Source organism: Cygnus atratus, chromosome 9 (assembly GCF_013377495.2).
Source record: "Cygnus atratus isolate AKBS03 ecotype Queensland, Australia chromosome 9, CAtr_DNAZoo_HiC_assembly, whole genome shotgun sequence".
NCBI classification, from domain to species: domain Eukaryota; kingdom Metazoa; phylum Chordata; class Aves; order Anseriformes; family Anatidae; genus Cygnus; species Cygnus atratus.
The window spans coordinates 2,900,445-2,921,803 of record NC_066370.1 but is presented as its reverse complement, the minus strand read 5'-3'; the positions used below and the strand labels follow the sequence as shown (position 1 = coordinate 2,921,803).

Genomic DNA, 21,359 nt, shown 5'->3' with positions numbered 1-21,359 from the left:
GTCCTGTAAAAATCTCAGAAGTCTGATGATTGCTTTCCAGATAAACAATTAATTCAATGCTTTCCATCAACAAGGTGTTTTACAGCTCCCTAATAAATGCTTAACTTCAGCAGTTTATCTTCAACATACACTGACAATTTTCCATATATTTTTTGAAAATATTTAATAGAATAGACATATCTTTTTAAGAGCTTAATTGTTCTTCACCATACCGAAGTAAGAGTCCAACCAGTGCATAATGCATAATGCTTTCCGTGGTATCAGACAGATGGGGAAGAACAAAGCAGCAGGGCCTGAACTGACAAAGCAATGGCCAAGATTGGAATAAACAGCCCACAGGGGAAGGTTTTTCTTCCCCACACAGCAGGAACCAAATTTTTCAAGGCACTTCAATAAAGCCCATGGGGTTAGAGTGCTCTCCATTTGTTTTGAGATACTGACAGAGAGATTTTCAACAAAGCAGACAGCAACATGTGTCAAATGCGCTAAGAGAAACCGACCCCTCTTTCAATATCTAGAAATACAGATAGAAATTTGGCAAAAGAGATGGGAGTTTGCATTAAAAATATGAGGATTACTCATCTTCTAAAATTTTGTAGCTTTCCCCACCTAAGCTTAAGTGAGCAAAGTCAAAGCATCCCAGCTTTCAGGGAGCCTGATGCAATTCTGTTATGATACACAAGTGTACTTCCAGCCACAGGACTGTAGTCCTCAATACATCTCTCCTAACAGTCTGTTTTCCTGCCAAAGCTGTTATTACTTTGGTTAAATTCTTTTAAATAGAAAACAACATATATTTTAGTTTTAATTATGCATGAACTTATGAGAGACAGCATAATAGACAGAAAACAGCATTCTGAGTAACACTGAATTTACTGTATGCTGAACATCTAGGTATTTACAGTAAAAGCACACACTATACTATTTGTCCCCTATCATCTGTCTCTATCTTTCTACTCCTCTCCTCTGCTGCCTCTTCAAAACAAGCCAATATCTCTTGTTGGGCTGAAATCAGGTAGAAGATTCTTTAATGACAGGGCAAAGCCAAGAACAGCATTAAAGTTCAAATCACGTATGCAAAAATCAAATCTGAACAGACCAACCTAGCTGTTCTTGTGGGGGGATTTTATTTACAAGAAAATTCCTGCTTCTATAAGAAACTCACACACAAAAAAATACTAATAATTTTAAAGAAAAGAGAGAGAAGAAAAAGTGTTTATCACTGCAGGCAAGGGTAGCCAGCACATGATGCTTCTTTGGAGAATCTTGTTCACCTTTCTTTCCCAAGGAGAAAAAGCTGAGATACAAGTTAGTCCCTACCTGAAAAACCAAGACACACAGCAGACAGTATAGACTCTAATTTGTCTTCTTGTTTTGTCATTAGCAAGATAAGATTTTAATTAAAGAATGTAGACACAAAACAACTGCATTTCCCTTCTCACAAAAGTACTAAAGAGATTATAAAAATCTCCACATTTAAAACGTGGCCACAGCAAGAACAACACAGCCCTGCCATGGCAGTGTACAGGCAGCAAGATCAAGCAGCGTGCACCACTGAACTGGGACGTGGCCCTTTGGTGGATGAACTCGTTAACAGCAAGAAGTGGCATTAATGCACCATATTGTAATGCCTGTCACAGCCTTAGGTTTCTCAGACCCAAGAAATTGCTTAGCTTAGCACAGCAACAACTGCCTATGTGCATACACAAAGTGGCACTACACTATTCTAACAGGATATGATAAACATGCACATACTACAAAATAATTCCATTGAATTATTTATAACACCTTTATCTCAAAGAAGCATTTAGCAAGCTATATCATCTAAATATAAAGAGCAGCTGCTGCTTAATGTCCCAGAATACACCAGCTCCAGAGTTTAGAAGAGGAGATGATGAATAGTATTACCAAGAGAAACTGCAAGGGCAGTTTATGAGGGAGCAGTATAATTAACCAAATGGAAATTTGGCTCTAGCAGCTATGCTCAGAGTACTACCCTTGCAAAAAAAAAGAGACACAGAGGTTTAAAATGATAGCAGTGCTCAGGATACTGTGTGTCATTCCCAGTACAGCATCATTAGGAGCAGTGCCTGCTAACAACATATGGCAGTACTGCCTTGACACCAGTACGTCTGCTACTCTCCCACTCACTTTGCAGAGCAGGTCTTGGTTATTATAATCACCCAGGAATTAGCAAATGCAAAGGAGAGGCAGTCATGAAGCAAGGTAACTTCACTGCTTTCTTGCATCTGACTTCTTTCCTCCCTTCCACTCACTCTACTTCCTTCCTTCCTGCCCAGGAAAGCAGGGCTGGCAGTGGGCAAGTGCCACACTGCTGCACAGGCTGCCTGATGGAAATAGGTGTGAGCAGCATTTGCTCAGGACAGAGTTAAGACACAGAGTGTGGAAGCCATGAAAACCACAGCAAGTGGGAAGAGTGGAAATGTAGAACAGGGAAAGAGGCATGACAGGACCCCGAAAAAGCTCTTGCTGAAGATGCTGCTGTTCCCAAGGTGGACAGCAAACCTGAGGACACATGATAGTCTGTGGAAGTCCCTGAATGATCCATAAGAATACCTCTAGGCTTCTTATAGCACCTCAAACGGAGATAATCTGATCATAAATTGATGATTAGAATGAACATTGAATGGTTTACCCAGACATTTTTAATTTAAGATATTGGGAAGAAATTCTAGAAGGTGAACAGAAGAAATTCCATGAAGTGGTCCAAAGGAAGTACATCTCACGGGTGGGTCATTACCGTAGAGGATACCAGCCAGAAAAGACTAATAAAAACAGAGAAGCTGTGAGATCCCCACAGAACTGCCACCTGTGCTCTCCTGGAGGTGGTCCAAGAGGATGACGGCACAGTACCACACGCCAAAGTGAAATCTACTCTCTATTATATAAGGCTGCTGTACTTAGGAAAAAATACATAACTAGCATGATTAGATTTAGCAAGCGAGAAGTTAAGGCAAAAATCATTTTGGCTACTACTTACAGATTGGGTTTGGACTTGTGTTACAAACTGCCTGGAAGAAATCAGGAAACCAAACATTTCTCTTTGATGTGCAGCAAACTGTTCTAGAGAGCTTCTTTATAAAAGGCAAATGGACTTTTCATTTTACACTTTAGGCAAAGGAGACGATGTCCTTCACACTTTCCAACTGACAATCAGACTTACACAATGCAAAATCAGGTATAAACAAGATCTTGTATTTAAACTTATTAAATTGAAGATGCAATGGCAAAAGACGAGTTTAATCTTGCTTGTATTCTTCCCCAATCCCAGTAACCAAGCTACTACATGTAGATACTTTTTTTGAAATGGAAAAAAGTAAACACACACAATGCACATCACACACAAAACAACAGAACAGAAAGTTGTATCCAAGGGTTTCCTACAAGTGTGGAAAAGGACATAAAGCTCAGGACTTGTCAGCTGGCATAATCATTATCTTAGGCTTTGAAGAATTCTCTAAGATTCAACAGCAGAGGAACGCAAATCCTTCCACACAGATGGATAAAGCCATACACAGCAGCCTTCATAACACTCAGGGAAGACTGAGTTAGCTTAAGTGTACAATCACTCTCCTTGATCACTCTGTAACCTGTTACTGAGCACATACTCTCCTAATCCAAGTTTCTTCCGCTTCTTATAAAGTTCTCAGCAGATGATGCTCACATGAAGAAAATCCTAACTACACCTGAAGGACATCGTCACATACATAGCACTGCTGGAAAAAACAAACACCTCCTATTCTGAAGATCCACTGAATTCCTGATTAAGAGGAGCTATTGCTGATCTTTTTTCCAACAGATATCAGCTTGAAGTTACTAAGAAATGACTGTGTGTGGGTATATATATATATGTGTGTGTGCGTGTTTATATATATATATATATATATGTATGTCACAGAATGGTTTGTATTGGAAGGGACCTTAAAGACCACCTAGTTCCAACACCCCTGCCATGGCAGCGACACCTTCCATCAGAACAAGTTGCCCAAAGCCCCATTCAACTTGGGGCCTTTTTTTTTTTTAATAAAAAGATATACTGGTGTCCAACTCTTTGATAGCAAAGCAACAGACATCAGGAACTCACCAAGGTCATGGAGCAAAAATTACCTAAAATTAATTAAATTACCTACAAAAATATTTTCCAGTCCTCAGTATCAGCCCATGTGGATTTATTTTGTGTTTTGGCAGCAGAGAGCACAGCAATGCTCTTCAGAGTTCCCACTCTCCTCATAGCGACTTCATGAAGAAGAGCAACAGCTGAAATAAAATGCGATTTTGACATTCCTGAACAAGAAAAGGCAAAAAAGCTGGTCGAGATACCCCGACAGGGAGAAAACTGAGGGCAGAACTGGAGGCCCTATTAACAGTCAAAGTCAATCCTGCAAGCTAACACCACAGAGGAAAAACAAATGCTCCTCTCCTTGGCAACAGCATTATTCATACTTTTCCCAAAACTTTATGAGTCCTATGATATGGCCTTGTTTGATCTGTCATAACCAAGATAAACTGGCCACTAAAACAGCGTGAAGCAACTGCAAAGCCCTGGCTCTGGTTCATGGCACGAATACTATGTTGTCAGACAGACGACTATCTACAGTATTTCTGCTGCCCCTGAGTTAGTCCAAGCCATTGCCTAAGAGGAAGGTTGCCTGGGGTTTGACCTGCTCTTCACAGGGTCACCCGCATTTGTGAAGTGAAAGAAACAAACACAACCTTAACCTCCAGCACAGAAAGCGGAAACATGGTGGCCAGCCCAGCCTCTTGTGCAATGACATCTGTCATTTGGCACAATCCCCTTGTTTTTAATGCCTTTTTGGTGTCTGTTCCTTCACCTCTTCTTCAGTCACACGTTCCATGCCTACTTGCATTAAAGGGCTTGAACTGATACACAAATCCAGAAACCTCACAGAGATCTGACAAGAAAATACGAAAGACTTCCTAAACTGTTTTCAGTGTGGAAATCTGTACATAAAATTAGCTGCCTGATACATCGGGATTAGGGAGCTGGGGTTGTTCAGCCTGGAGAAGAGGAGGCTCAGGGGCGACCTTATCGCTCTCTACAGGTACCTTAATGGAGGCTGTAGAGAGGTGGGGGCTGGTCTATTCTCCCACGTGGCTGGTGACAGGACGAGGGGGAATGGGCGAAAGTTGCACCAGGGGAGGTTTACGTTGGATATTAGGATGAACTTCTTTACCGAAAGGGTTGTTAGGCATTGGAATGGGCTGCCCAGGGAAGTGGTTGAGTCACCATCCCTGGAGGTCTTTAAAAGACGTTTAGATGTTGAGCTTAGTGATATGGTTTAGTGGAGGACTTGTTAGTGTTAGGTCAGAGGTTGGACTGGGTGATCTTGGAGGTCTCTTCCAACCTAGATGATTCTGTGATTCAGTAGTACATCAGTGTCACATAGGGAAATGTGGGACTACTGAAGCTTCTCATAACAGATGAGAGTGAAGCCGTGGTGCCATATGGTGAATGAGAACCAGGAGCCAAGATAAATAACTCTGCTTGTCCCTAACGTAGCCGAGGCACCATTGTAACAGCTGTGTTGCACCAAAACTAAAACAGAAAAGGATCAAAAGCCCATTCTGCTGGCTTACAAAGTCTTCTGGCGTGATCAAACCTATCAGGAAGGAAATCTTGTGGTCATACAGAGATGACACATTTGCTTGGATGAGTCAGATTAGTGAGTAAAGTGCAGAAAAGATATTGTGCAAGGTATGCGTGATCTCTTTAAGCTGACAGCGGACGAGAAGAATTCCAAAAGGACATAATATACTAAAATGGAGCCACTGACAAAGCCTGGAAATCCCAGAAGATCAGATAAAGAGCTTGTCATCACCATAGCATCAGCACAGCTGTAGCACGAGCATAACCTCCTCCTCTGTTTCTAAACATACCCTGCAAAGCATTCCTACCAAAATGGGCTGTCTGCTGGGGAGGACGGCACAGGTGGGGAGTGCTGCCCTGGGCAGACGCAGCAGTGGGAATCCAGCCTGACCACCCACACCCTCTCTAGCACCCTATGCTGCGGCATCTTCACCCTAAGCACACTGGAATAAGAGTGGCCCTGTACCCAACTGGTCTCCCCGGCAGTGAGCAGGGTGCTCACCTTGAGAGCAAGAGATGGGGTTCATGCGTTGGTGCCCCATCTCCCAGCTCCAGCCAGCAGAGCTCCGCTCCAGCTGGCCACACCGGAGCAGCACCCACTCCTTCAGAGGTGCTGCTGGGCTCTGAGCACTTCTACCAGGTCAGGGCTGAGCAGTCAGACCTTCTTACTTCTTCCTTTTTTCCCTTTTTAAACAAATTCTGAGTGAGTGGTCAAGGTATCTACATACTCAGCATTTTATGGCCATCATATGCTAAATGCTAAAACTTTAGTATATGCTAAAATGTAGACGTTTATTTCTGTCGCGTAACTATCTGACATTACCAATGGAAACCTGTATGATAAAGAAGTGGGGTAGTACACCGGGTTACATGAATGCAGTAAAAAAATGTTTGGCTTAACTTCCTAAATACCTCTTTCAAGGTTCAAGAACGGAAAGTCATGAGACAAACATTTGCCTATGACAGGTCACTGCTACTTAGGAGGAAAATAGAAAAAGTGTTCTACTTACTTGTTAAGATAAAAATGAAGAATGACTTCTCATTTTAGGCCTTTAAAGGATAAACTATTTCTGTTACACTGCTATTAAACCTGTTTATAGTTCTATGACCATAAAAAAGAAACATCACACTTCCAAAATGATTGCAATTATCAGTCATTAAGGATGCCACTCATAATGCAATACAAATGCTATACAAAAATATTATAACTTCAGCCAATAATGTTTAATTTTATCTCAATTAAGCAAAAGCCTAGAAAGTAACAGCCTTCTTTGCAAGTTGAGTACAAACCAGAAAGCATACATAGATTTTGTCCTTGAAGCATCTGCATACTGATCTCTAGAGCACTTAATGTCACAAAAAGACATCCCACATGGGTACCCATATTCACTGCACAGACATTTATGAGATGAAGTTACGTAATTTGAAAAAAGGATCTCTGAAAAATATCACATTTGATTGGCATTTGCAGTTAAAAGCTAAAAGGCAGCGTTTTAAAATTCTGAAATTTCAATCCTGGTCTGATATGGCCTCCCACCACAGGATGCTGACATTTAAAGGGCTGTTTGGAGAATGCTGGGTATCATCTGTGCCCAGTGTAAATCAGAAAGACACACAGACGTCAGTGAAGCTACAATCATTTACCCCAGCCAGGGCTATGTGATTACCACCAGGCATGATCTGAAACAAGGAACCAACCTGCAGTGGATAGGACCAACTTTTCCCTCTTTTGTGAAAATAGTCATTAAACTTAACAGTGCTCTGTGACAGATTGACTCGAGGCAGAACGATAATTATTTCTTATCTGATGAGATATCCCATCTTCATTAGGAACTAGAGCTCTACCAGGTGCGTTTATTCTGAAATACTGCTAAAGTTCTCTTCCAACAGCTGCCTTCACAGTTACACATGTACACCAGTAAACTGGAGTTACCCACTAATCTCACAAAAGAGAATTAGATTGATGTCACACAGTCTGAATAGTAATTATACTATAAGCTAGAAACTGTTCACTGTAATAAAAGCAGTTATAAACAATTCTAGATCCACAAAGTATGATGGATGACTTGTTATGGCACTGAATAATGTTTTAAATATTGCATTGCCTAAATTCCAGCACACCCTAAATTGGAATATGGTCATGTAACTCAAATTTGATTCACACCAGAGCTTTGCTTGACCTATAATATCTTAATTTAAAGCTATGGATTACAGCTAGTTGCTCACAATTAACTTTGCCAACAAGGTCAATTAAATGTGATGCTTTATTTGATCTTTTCTTGATTAAAAAAAAAATAGGCAAGCTACTGGGAGGTTTGGTTCTGTAAGCACAACGCAACCTCAAAGCATCAAAACAAAACTTGGAAGCAACACTAAGGCTGGATGAAAAAACTAGCACTGCCCAAAGAGCAACAGGTTGTATCTAGCAACAGATGCAGCAGCTTGAACATCTGCCTCTAACATCAATGCCACGGCACCTTCCAGGAAACAAACATTCTAGCAAACAAAACAAAGACTATTTTCAATGGGTATTTTGAAACTTTGATCCACCTTCAGCAACCAAGTTTTTGTTTTCTTTTTTCCCCTCATAATTCCTCCTACTATATTTCTGGAGGGAAATGTTTGGAAAAATGATGGCTCATTTTTGTTGCTCCCTGACAGCTAATCGTGTTTGATATTTATATTGTACTGGGATAAAGAAATGTCAAATCGGATACTATAGTACATTTCTGAAGATAGTAATTTAACCTTCAGCAATTCCATTTGATTCAATGCTGTCTACACACTTGTGACTAGTTGTATTTTAGATCCTTGCAACCTGGTTACAGATATATGCCCGTCCCCTGTTAGATTGCTGGGTCTGGAGTGCCACTCGGTGGCCAAATACAGCACTCTGTGGCAGCAGACATCTATCTAAAGCCAGCTGAGTGGATATGCAACCCACCAAAGTAGTCTTGTTGAGTCTACAGTTTGGGACACACTGGATTTGGAAATAATCATTCTGCAGTTGCTTATATGACAGCCTATGACAACATAAAAACATTTTTCTTCCTCATATGAACTCTGTCCATGGGATATTGGTGACGGCCAACACTTCCTTGGTGAACCAGGGGACCTCCAACTCTAGAGGCTGAATCTCTCACCTCAGGTAAAAAAGGAGATCCATAGCTGTAATAAGCTGTAACAATCACATCCTCTTGTGCACCAAGCACAGAGATTGACCTGTAATGCACCTTCACCAGGGGCTAACTTGGGATCTGGTAGCTCTGAGGGGCTCGTATTTATTTCTTTATCTCAACCTAAACAACCAGTTCATTCACAGAAGCTGATACAGCTATTGCAAACAGGGAAGGAATCAGAAACTGAGATGGAACATGCCACCAGCAGCTTGAAAAGCTGGGAACATCTCCTTATGGCACCACTTGTACACTGCTATCATGGAAGAATGTTACCATTTATTTGCTCGCAGTACCTCATAAGTCCAAGCCAGAGCTGACCTTGCATCACTCTGATCCAGCCAGTCTCAAGGGCAAAGCACTCCCTGTACCATCAGAAAACCTCAACTTCCTCTTACTCAGCTGTCTCTGAGAAACTGAGATGCAACAGGGATTTCTGTATTCCTACCCGCTTCTTCACAAAACAGCAGCCACCAGCAGCAGCATGAATGTTCAGCACAGGTGCCATGGGGCAGGCAGATGGTAAAGGAAAATATGGAGAAAATTAGTTTACACATGACCTACATCTTTGAGAGATCTTAAGAGAATACAAAAATCTCAAGTAACACTAAAAAATTTGAGAACTTCCTTCCTAACAATCATCTGAGTTAGCTGCACTGTTCCTTTTTCCCTCAGGTAGTACAATATATGTGAATGGAGAGCAGACGTGAGTATCCTGGATGAAAAACCTTAACTACAGAAATAAGATTATATCAAACAATGTCAAACATCCATTAATCATATTTTTATTATGAACTTTCCAAATTGCTGGCCAGCCTCCCAGAACGCTTTTACCTCTTGTTTTCTCTCCAGGGTAAATGGCTCACAGTAACATTTAATAAATCTAATCAGAGTGCACTTTTACGATAAATATTATCTGAATAAATCCTAATCAGATCAAATTAGCTGAATATTCAGCCTTCTTCAATAACTCACCCGCATCAGTTTAAAGAGATTAAACAATACTACCTTATAATAACTTGGTATCAGATCATAAACAACTGTCAAATACAACACAAGGCAGGGAAAGATTCGTTCTTAATTCAATAAGACATTAACTCATCCTACATCACTCCACACTAGGAAACAAGACTCCTGCCCTGACACGACTAATCCAGGGGCACCAGTCTAAAGGAACACGAAACTGCCTGCAAAGCCAGAAGATGCTGCATGGGAGACCTGGACCCATGCAGAAAAACCTCAGAGGCTCAGGGCACTCTGAAGGTTGTGTTTATCCTGTCCCCCTCAGCTGCAGCCTGGGATGCTGGAAGTATTTATGGTGATACAAGGTAAAGACACTGTAGCTGGGCCTGCACTGTGGCAGCACAAATGTATCGCTGGAACAACAACAACAAAAAGACAGAAGAAAGAGAAAAAGGAACAAGATTAAAACACATTTTTATCTGTAACAAATCTGGGAGCTCACTGTTCCCTACAAGTTCAGCGCATGAGGAACCATAAAAAGCTGCTCTGGAGCGCAGGAGGCTCTTGGTAGCACCATTTTCATAAAGCAGAAGTTAGAAATAAATGGTGACAGTGTGCTGAAACCACATCTTTCCCCCAGAGAGGAGATGCCAGCAGAGCCCTGAAAGACGTCAGCATTTGCAGCAAGTCAGCCACAAAGCCATCAACTGTTTGGCCCTCAAAGATATCAAAAGCAGTATATTCCAAATACCTTTATACCTTCCAAATACCTGTGTCCTCATAAAAAAACAGGGTCCGATCAGTGAATTTCTGCAGGGAGCTGCATCCTATGTTATTCAGTACTTGGGGAAAAAAAAAGAGCCCAGCTTGCTGAGAGCAGGCGAGCTGTACACCTAAGACGTGAGGTGCCACAGCTGCATCTCAGGGTGGCTGAATTCTGCCCGGTTTTGTGCTGGATGAAGGCAGCGTTGGGCTGCGACCAGCGGCACCAGCACCGTGTGCCACACGGAGCCCATCGCTGCGGGGCAGAAAGCTGTGCCCGGCCAGTGGAGTGTGCACAAATTGGCAGCAAGCCCAGCTCGCCAGCTCCGTGTGCTCCTCGTCCTACGTTAGCCAAGTGCTTAAGCACAGGAACCTACCACATGCTCTTTGTATAATAGGAAACAGTTACTTTTGTGAGTGATTATAAACAGAAGGCTCTTGAAAGAGCTTACCCTCCAACAGGACCCCTTAAATATTTACATTTTGCGGGCTGACGTGTAGGAAGGGGTGTTTATTGCTGAGGCTGCTCTGACCACACTTGATAGGGAGCCTGCACACAGCACGTGGCTGTACGGCACCTCTCGCTACAGAGCCTGAACTCTGGATAACAGATTGCATGGTCCAGCTTCTGCCTGCACTGTTCCTCAAGGTCACTTGCAAATAAGCCACCTGCGTTTCTTCCTCTCGGGACATGGCTCCAGCCACCATCTCAAATGCCCCTGAGTACCCCAAACAGGGGCTGGGGGCCGGATACAACTCTGCTCTCATGTGGCCTTCTCAACTCCACAGAAATTCTTTGCTGCAACAGATAGCTCTTAATTTTTTTTTTCACTTTGGGTCATTATGTTTTTCTTGGTTTTGGTGTCTTGTGGTGTTTTTTTTTTTTCAGTTTGTTGGCTGGTTTTGGATTTTCCCTCTTGGAACTGAAGCTGGCTGTCAAGAAAAGGTGCTATTACAGCCCAAACTCCCCTCGAAAACATGATTAATACCTTGGTAAGTGAGAAACCAAAGATGAGTGAAAAATGGGGAAGGAATGAAATAGGGACTTTTGACTCACTTCTGTGCCATGACTGAAGCTTCTACTAATTGCGAAACTGCAAAAAGCACATTCACCCATTCATCTTTCAGTTTGCAATTTAGAGAGAAGCAGGCATTTACCAAAAGCAAACAGAACTCCTTAAAATTCACAATAGGTGGTTCCTGTTCTGAGACAGCTCCAGTTTATAATCTGCTTTCTTTATTGCTATTTAATGACTCGTATCATGCTACTCTTTCCCCATTCCTAATGTCTGCTGCTGAAATCTCCTCTAGAGAGATAGTACTTGGATGCCTCAGCCTCAGGGAAAGTCAGAGAGAAAGATAACTTGAAAAATAAAAATGAAATAAAAAGGCACAGGAGTCATCATTTTCTAAGGCTGCACAGAAAGAGATAAAACTTCCATTGCCAAGATTAGCTCACACGGTACAATATATGAGGAGATGGACAGATCTCTTTACATGGGATGATAGGCTGAATCTTTCCATCAGATATATATGCAGACATATATGAAATAGCTTCTTTGAAATTGGCTGAATTACTTTGGATTCACAGCCAGAAATCCAAGGTCTGAAATAAGCTTACTCTGTGACTTGGCAGCTGGAAAATCCAGCCGACTGTCAAAGAGAAGGCGCATCTTCCCGTGGGATAAAGCCAAGAGCTGGAGGTAGAAAAAACAAAACCAGATGCTATCACAGCATTAAGCCCTATTGCTTATTAACCGATTTCACATGTGATAAGCTGTTAAACTACATCTGTAACTGTCACAAGTTAGTCCTACCCCTATTTCATCATTACAGGTTAGTTGATTCACAATGGCTTAATACGAGCCAAACTAATTATTGTACAAAGTTTCTATGAAGTGCAGCTCTTTACTTCCATACATTCTCTAAGGAACACACAGCAGTCCTAAAAAAATTTGGTATGGACTGGTTTATATCGTAGCAATTAGTACAGTTGTCTCCTACTCTTCAGCTCGAAGCAATAAATCTGTTTCCACAAATGTATTATCTCACTGTTGGCCAGCATCCCTGACAGCACAGGTAAGTGAAGATGTTTTATACAGTACATAAAATGGGAGATCAGAGATCTATCCTGCGGAAATCAATAAAACCCACATAATTTCACAGCTAGGCTTGCAGAGACTCCTCAGGGATTTTCCTGGAAAGTTATGGCTGAGAATTTAAAAACCAAAGATAATTGTAAAACCAACACTAGGGCATTTTCCAAGTGGGCAGATGACTGAATTTAGATTGTAACTTTGCTATGTCTCAATAAAACATACGTTATAGCCAAGTAACAGTACGAACTCTTCTTGAAATAAGCTTGGCTCACCCTCTTTGACCAAATCTGCTCAGCTTTTGACACCCAGCCAAGAAAGCTGCCACAAGCACATTGCATCCTCCTGTCCTGTGCTGGGTGCCCTGCAATGCATGCCCTGCAGAACGGCGTCCCTGCACTGCCCGGGTGTCCAAAAAACCCCCAGCAAGGTAAGGACAGGGCACCCCACAAAGGATCACATCCCCGTGCTGCCCCTGCTATGTGCAGTGGGGCAGGGGGGAATTTCGCAGGAGGCAAACAGCAGCAAAACTGGAAGGAGAGCTGCACGCCAGCATTTGCATGCGTAAAGAAGTTCTGCAGAAAGTGCTGGAAAATACTCCACCTTGCGAGAGGGCAGAAGTTGCACCAAAAGCCTTTGGTTCCCAGTGACAGCAACTATCTGCGGCCCGTAGATAATGCCTTTGCAAGGCCTTGCACAGGCATGGAAATTTGCACTGCCATGGGCTCTGGCTTAACCAGTGGGCTGCCAGCCTGTCCATTTGCAGGCCTGATGAGCTGCTGGAGAAAACGCAGCACAGAGCGAAGCCCCAGGCTCCCCCCTCTCCTCCGGGGCAGGGAAGAGCTGGGGATGAGTGGGCAGCCAGGGACCATGGGTGCTGCAGTCCTGACGGTCCCTTCACATCCACTCCCTATGCACTGCTGAAGGCAGGTTTGACATAGAAATGTTTTGAGATAAAGAATTTTCCTTTACTACCCACCACTTTGAAGTCTGGCTTGGTTGGACGGCAGTGACCTGCTTCCCACCACCGGCGTGACTCCCAGCCTGGGGCACAGAGGCAGATAGGGACAGAGAAGGCACAGCACTGCCTCCTCCCATGCTGCCCAGCCCAAGCAGCCAGACAAAGCTCTGCCCACACAAAGCCTCCAAGATTATAAAAGGACTCCCCAGCTAAGCAAGAAAATAATTTACCCTTGCAATTATCAGAAGGCCTCACAAATCTTCCAAACGCCCTTCAAATGGCACTGGATTTGCACTGATGGAAAGAGTAATTGATTTCACTCCGGCAAACGCAGAAAATCCAGGGATGTGTTAGACTGCAGTTAACACGGCAGAGATGGGGTGCCCTCAGGAACACCCCCTGTCCTCTCTGGCTCCAGGGGCAAAACCATCAATGCTTCGCTGCTAAGCTGCTGGGGAAGAGCTCCTCGAAGCACAGGTCTTTCATCACAGATGCCCATTTGATAACCATCAGTCCCTAATGTAAATAATAGATTTCCATTTCAATTGATAAGCATCACTTAGTGTGCATCAAAAGGACCTCTACTGGTAGAAGGGATTAGAGGACCGAGGGTTTGCTCAAGAATGCCTTGAAACATTTCCCTGATGAATTTCACATCCCAAATCTCCATCATTCACTTACTTCCATCTCCATAAACAACATTGTTTCATCCACCAGCTTTGGCAAACTCAGGTAACGTAAGTAGTAACTCTCCTTAGGTGCGGAACCCAGGCCCAGCATTAAACAGTGTTTTGCCAGTTTTGTCATGTAATTAAAAACAAGCAAAACATTTGTTTTTGCCATGACTTTGATGTAAAATGCATTTAAATGAAGAAGTTTAGGCTGAGTTTGGTCTAAAATTAAAAATCCCACTTGGGATACAACCACATAGCAAAGCAAATTCCATGAGCTTTGCAGAAATCATTATAGCAATCCAAGGAAAAAAAAAAAAAGCATGGTTAACTTGATGTAAGAATGGCTAAATTACAAAGACAACAACGAAACATTACAGTCAAAACACGTAATGATGAGAGAACTTAGGATTTTTCCTTGAGGCTGCTGCAGTGCAGGCCCCCAGTGGGTTTATGCACAGAATTTCTGTTGTCTTCAGCAGGAGCCCTTTGTATGGCAGAATTCCTAACTAAAGGACTACCCTGACGAGGGCAGCCCTTTAATCAAAAATGATTTATTATTTTATGTACTAGTCCTACAGTGCAAGGACATTTTCTTAACAGATTTGACACTATGTTAATTTGGAGGGGAAAAGGTGGAGGGAGACCAAACAAACCCAGAATAGACTTCGTGATGGAAAATGGAAAGGGCTCCATAAAAGGGTTTTTTCACCATTGAAACACGTTTAAAACGGTTATATACAAGTTCCCATATGCAAATATATATTCTCCCACAATCTGCAAAACCAAGCATTAAAACAATCTTTCTCAATCATAAGTGTAAGAAAGGGGACCTAAAATTGTTACCTGATGAGAAATTAAGTTTTCTAGAAATGCAAAATAGTAAGTAAATTATAATAATAATAATAATTTTTTAAAAGACATCAAAACTTCTTCCAGAATTCGGAGCATTCTGTTAAATACTCCCATTTCTACTATTTTTCTCTTTCCTGATTCTGGCACACTGAAAGTTGCCTACCTCCTGTCTAATACTGTGAGCAAGAAAGCTACCTGGCCACATGTGACAATACCTATTCCAATATCAGAAACTGTATTCCTCTTCATTTTGAAATGCAACGTGAAAGACAGAAAATTGCCATACACTTCCCGTGCATGGCAGGAAACTTCAGCCCAGCAGTCCCTCCTCCCGGGCAGCTGCCTCCACTTGTCACCCCAGCAAAAGAGCGAGCCCAAGAAGGGACCCACCTGCCCCACTGCTGCTAACATCCCAGGTAGAGGCATTCAACTCGACCTGCACTGAGAGCGAAGAGATTTGTGGCACTCTAGTTGTGGTAGTTTTGAATCTGTGGGTGTTTTTTGATACTTTCTTAGGCCAAGAGAATGATAAAATTAAATATGAATTACTCACAGTATTTTGATAGGAACTGCTCCTTAAATAAGGCAAAGTTACAATCAAACCAACCAGGGTTTATTCCTTTGGATAGCCCAGTAACATCATCCCAGTGCCTTCGGATGAAGCAAGACTACCATTTCATCCACAGCCACACTTAAGCCACATCTTCAAAAAAATAAAAAGAAATGGAAAAAAAACAGAGGCTTCTCAATGTGGTTGCAATCAGGTAGCTACCATGACCCAAACTTCATGTTAAAGAACACAAAGAGCTCACAGCTCCTGTTTGCAACTTGCATTGCCCAGCAGCCAGAACATGGCAGGGGAAAATAGAAAAATCCAGCAAATACAATATCCTAGAAAGAATATATTCTGCAGGTTTGTAGCACTGTACGTTCATGCAGCCCACAAATACAGCTCCTTCTTGGTATGTGATGGCCATTTCTCCTGCGAAGCAAAAATCCTCAGCAAGCAAAGCTGGAAGACAAGCACAAGGATGGGCATGGATGTACTGTCACAAAGGACAGCCACTTCTGCCACCAGCTCTCCCCATGCCCACAGCGCTGTGGACATGCGCCTGGCCTTGGACATACACGGGAATAGTGTGGAGAGGGCAAGCACACATGCAACACAGAGCCAGATGTAAAAATAGTTATAATTTTTCTAAAAACAGACTCACTGTAACAACAATCTGTTCTATTCTTAGCACTGTTTAAAAACAATAGAAAACAAGATAAAGCAAGTTAGAAAGAAATCATGGAAAGTTTAGTATCTAGAAATAGCAGCGCAATTCTCTGCCAGAGTTTGATTCAGTTACTGCCCTGGAATGACTCCAGGTTTACACCAGCCTGTCAGACTAGAATATGCCACCTTATATGTGAAATCCTTCTCTGAGTCAGCGCTAAGGAACCCCACAAAAAGCCTGAAGAACTCAGAGAATCTCTGTACAGCAACAGCATCGCGAGGGGAGTCCAAGAATCCCAAGCAAAAATATTTTGCTTTGTCCAAGTATTCACATGTGGAAAAAAAAAGGGCCTCTGAAGCAACTGCAGTTCGCACAACATCAGCCTCCAGAAGTGCTGAAATTACCTCTCCACCTGAAAGAGAAGTGTTTGCAGCTGCTGCCATACCCTGCTCTGGTCAGCTGGAAATCTGTGTGCTGTGCTCCCTCCTGCTGCCCCCCAAACCTGGAGAGAAGGGAGCTGACAGAGACATGCCCTGATGGCCACGACCTTTCCGTTTCCTTTTGGCTTTTACAAGGCCAGTATACCAAACCACAGACTTTCTGAAAAACAAAACTGCATGTCAGGAATGAAAAACTCCTGTTCTTGCAAATGATTGCTTCCAGTCTGTGGCACGGAGACTGCCTCCTACTTAGTGAGCAGCTCCATGAAGCTAGCTGTATCTTGATCAGCATTTGCTGCCCAGACGATACTTTTCACTGAGCATTTTTCCCTAGGAGACTATCCTACAGAAGTCACCAAATATTAAGTGTTTAAAAACTAGAGATTTTCACAACTTTGGGGAAAGACCATGAGATTTGATCTTCGCAACCTGTTGCCTCTGGATCTGCAGTCTCAGAATCACAGAATGGCCGAGGTGGGACAGGACCTCTGAAGATCATCTGGTCCAACCCCTGCCAAGCAGGATCACCTAGAGCACATTGCGCAGGAGGGCATCCAGGCGGGTTTTAAATATCTCCAGAGGAGGAGACCCCACAACCTCTCTGGGCAGCCTGTCCCAGTGCTCTGTCACCTCACAGTAACGAAGTGTCCCCTCGTATTCAGCCGGAACCTCCTGTGCTTCAGTTTGTGCCTGTTGCCTCTCGTCCTGTCACTGGGCACAACTGAAAAGAGACCAGCTCCATCCTCTCGACACCCTCCCCTCAGATATTTATACACATTGATGAGGTCTCCCCTCAGTCTTCTCTTTTCTGGGCTAAACAGGCCCAGCTCTCCCAGTCTGTCCTCATACGACGGTTGCTCCAGTTCTCTAATGGCCCTCCTCTGGACTCGCTCCAGTAGCTCCATGTCCCTCTTGTCTTGGGGAGCCCAGCACTGGACACAATACTCTGGGTGTGGCCTCACCAGGGCTGAGCAGAGGGGCAGGCTCACCTCCCTCGACCTGCTGACAACACTTCCAAATGCAGCCCAGGACACCGTTGGCCTTCTTGGCCCCAAGGGCACATTGCCGGCTCCTGGTCAGCCTGCTGCCCACCAGGGCTCTCAGGTCCCTCTCTGCAGATCTGCACTCCAGCAGGTCAGCCCCCAGCCCGTACTGGTGCTTGGGGTTATTCCTCCCTAGCTGCAGGACCCTGCACTTGCCTTTGTTGAACTTCATGAGGTTCCTCTCAGCCCAACCCTCCAGCCTGTCCCTCTGAACGGCAGCACAGCCCTCTGGGGTACCAGCCACTCCTCCCAGCTTTGTGTCATCAGCTTTGTGTCGTCTGTTTATGTGGCAGCCTTAGTAACCATGGGATTTGGCAGAGCGCAGGGACAGACGTACAGACAGAGAGCTCAGCCCTTCTCCCCACTAGGTGCTGGGAAGGAACGTGTCAGTGCACTGCTTGTGCTCCCATCTCGGCAAATCCCGAGCAGCAGCAGGCCTGGGCCATGGCCTCACCTCTCTGAGCTGCGCCACAGCAGGATGCTCTCAGCCCTGGTATCGCAGGGCTGCGTTTCTGCAGCGAATGGGTGCTCTCTCCTACAAATGTGGAAGGCCATGGTGTTTCCCTCACATCCAGGAATGCCGTGCCCAGGGCACTTTCACACCTCTGCTCCCAGTGATGTCTCAACCTGAAAGCAGCACAATGCAGAGGAGACAAGCCCCAAGGGAGAGGGCCAAGCAATATCTTTGGTGGACTAGCAGCTGCTTTAATTCCCTATGCAGCGTATAAGAGTATGGCGAGCAACCCAAATCCAGCAGGCATGTCAGGTACAAAGGGCACATTCTGCTCTCATTCAGCTCAGCCCAGCCCTTCCTGCCTCATCCCAGTCCATTCCCACAAAAACCGACTCAGAAAAATTGAAGCCCCATGACAGCATGGGTGACCTTGCTGACCACCTCTTGTTACTCTGATCGTGGAAGGTGTCACAATTCAGCACACCTAGATGACAGCAAGTCAAGAAACACTGCACAAAAGAAAAGCAAAGGACATTTTCTCAAATAAGACAGATGTGTGTAATAATAGCAATAACAAGAGCAGACTGTGTACAAGCACTCCAGGTTAACAGAGTTATCTGTGAACTCCTTCCTGTTGCTATTCATATTTCTGTAAGATGGGAACACAAAATTATCCTGGAGGAACAAAATTATCCCCAAATGATGACATCCTGTCGGTCGTCACGTAGCTGCACAGCCCCTCCCCTCCGTGTGAGCATTCAAAACTTCTCTCATTCTATTTTGCACCATGTCTAATGCACACGTACGATAGGCTCATAGTTATGTGGAAAGAACTGCTTTTTTTGGCACAGTCTCCTGACTTGCTCCTATGACATCCTACATGTTCTACAGTTTCCCTTGTTCTTTCCCCCTTCAGATCACCATCACCACCCTGCTCTTTGCTGAGCTGCATTCAGCTAAGGGAAGGGAAGAGGGTGGAGGAGGAGGAGGAGGAGAAGGGCCTATTTTTGGGCCCAATGCCCTCTTCCCAGGGCAAGGAGTCCAAAGACAGTGTGGGTCCTGCTGCAACATGTGCTGTGGAGTTGATGCTGCAGAAGTCCCAGGGAAACAGGAAAAACTCAGCAGTAACACGCATCATTAAAATCCCCGCATCTTTCTGCTTCATCAGTACAGATATCCCCACCTGTACAAACACCATCTGGGGTCCCACGTTAGGAAGTTTCAGTTCAGATTATTGTCTGAATGGTTAGAAGCAGAAAAGGTGTTTTCAGCTGGATGACTTACTTTAAAACTCCCGTAACTATTCCTGCTGCAACATACTCAAAAATTATGCTTCATAGTGACTGCAAAATAGAATGAATAAACACTCCAACATCCTTGGCTCACAAGCCTTGCAGAGAAAGCAGTTGCTGAAGTCTGTGGCCCTCACTCATGAAGGACCTCCTTCCCTTGCCTACCTCCCACTGACCTCCTGAAGCTGCACTACCAAACCTGTGCCTGCACACGTGAAGTAAATCTTAGGCCCTCAGTCACACGCAGCCTTAGGACAGGGCAGACCAACGTAACTAAGGCGTATGTAGCTGATTCATAATTGGATGCTGATGTGAGCCAAAGATGTTACGCTTCGGGTCAATCCCGGACAGACGCTTTCTTCCAGGCACAATAAAGGGGCAACCGCAGCGCTGACCACGGCCCCACGGTGTCCTGCTCGACGTGCCGAGCCGGTCCCCACCTGCCCCTGCTCGGCTGGGTTGCGAGGGGTGGCTTGGTGACAGGGGCTGGGGACAAAGCCACGAGGACCATTTTTAAATGTAGTTGTTCATTCGTGGTCAGCCTATCTTTATGTCTGTCATCTGCACAGAATTATTGCTGCTTTCAAATTTGAAACTTGGTACATTTTTATTTCAAGATGACTTTACAAGTTTTTATATGTGATATTCATTTCAACATCACTCTAATATTGCACAACAGTCATATGATCCAGTGTGTGTTTTATGAGACAGACATGACACATGAAAATTAAAAACAGGTTCTTTGTCTGGAATACAGAGAGGAACCGCAGGGGGAAAAAGAAAAAACAATGAGAGCACACGTCCAAAGATCAGGGGGGCGGAAAAAAGGGGAGGAAAAAACAGGATGAGACATCAGAGTCATTTCATCCTGCCCAGAGTGAAAACAGCTCCCATCAGTAGGGAAGACAATTCATTTGCATAAATTTACTGCAGAATGCAATTGAACTATGCTGCTGCATTTCAGGACTGGCGCTGGCAATGAGAATAGCTGTGCCCATGGTCCACTCGTTTATTAATAATTTGCAATATTCCCTTCTATGAGAACAATTTTTTAATTGCCCTTGCACTTCAAAATTATTTCCAGTAGTTATTACATCCAATGAAAAATACAGACAATTGGGTTTTAGATGCACAGGATTATTTTTTAACCTGTGATTTAAACACTGGGCAGGAATACTAGGGTCAGCATTAACCCTTCAGCTGTCCTGCTTAACCAGGAGAATTCACAGGTATTTCAGATATCTCAGCCTGATCTGCATAGGCCTCTCAGACTCAGCCCCAGCCTGCAAGACTGAAACATTTGCAAGACCACCAGCAGGTGCAGTCATTTTGGTGTGCTTAACTTAGAGTATACCTGTATCACCATGCCTGTATCAAGTATTACATTGGGCACAGCGTGGGCAGAGCAGGACACCTCCACCTGAGAAACGGATTGCTGCAGCTGTAAGCTACAAGCTTTTGCAAGAAAACCACTTTTACATTGTTTGGCCTTATGCTACTGGCTGAGACAAAGAGGCTCTCTTTTAACCAAGTGTACTTCCTAGTTAAAGGGTTATAAAATTAGGTAATTTTACAGAGTTAGGTAACTTAGCAGGTGTTGTATTCACAGCTACATGAGCATGAACAAAAAGACCCAAGGTAATCAAATCTCATGCTTGAAGGGTAAGAGGATCCATATGATGATCACCAGCTGAGATCAGGCACAAACTACTTCATCCCACACCCTTTTAAACACTGAGCAATTGGCCAGGTGCAGGCAATGTTTTTTTGTTTACTTTTCAGTTTCTATTTCTTCAA

General features: G+C 43.7%; 1 protein-coding gene across 4 annotated transcripts in view; it reads right to left on the bottom strand.

Moving 5' to 3' along the window:
• Nucleotides 1-21,359, bottom strand: part of PID1 (phosphotyrosine interaction domain containing 1) — a 94,065-nt gene that overhangs the window by 13,014 nt on the left and 59,692 nt on the right. The gene's annotated exons all lie outside the window — the stretch shown is intronic.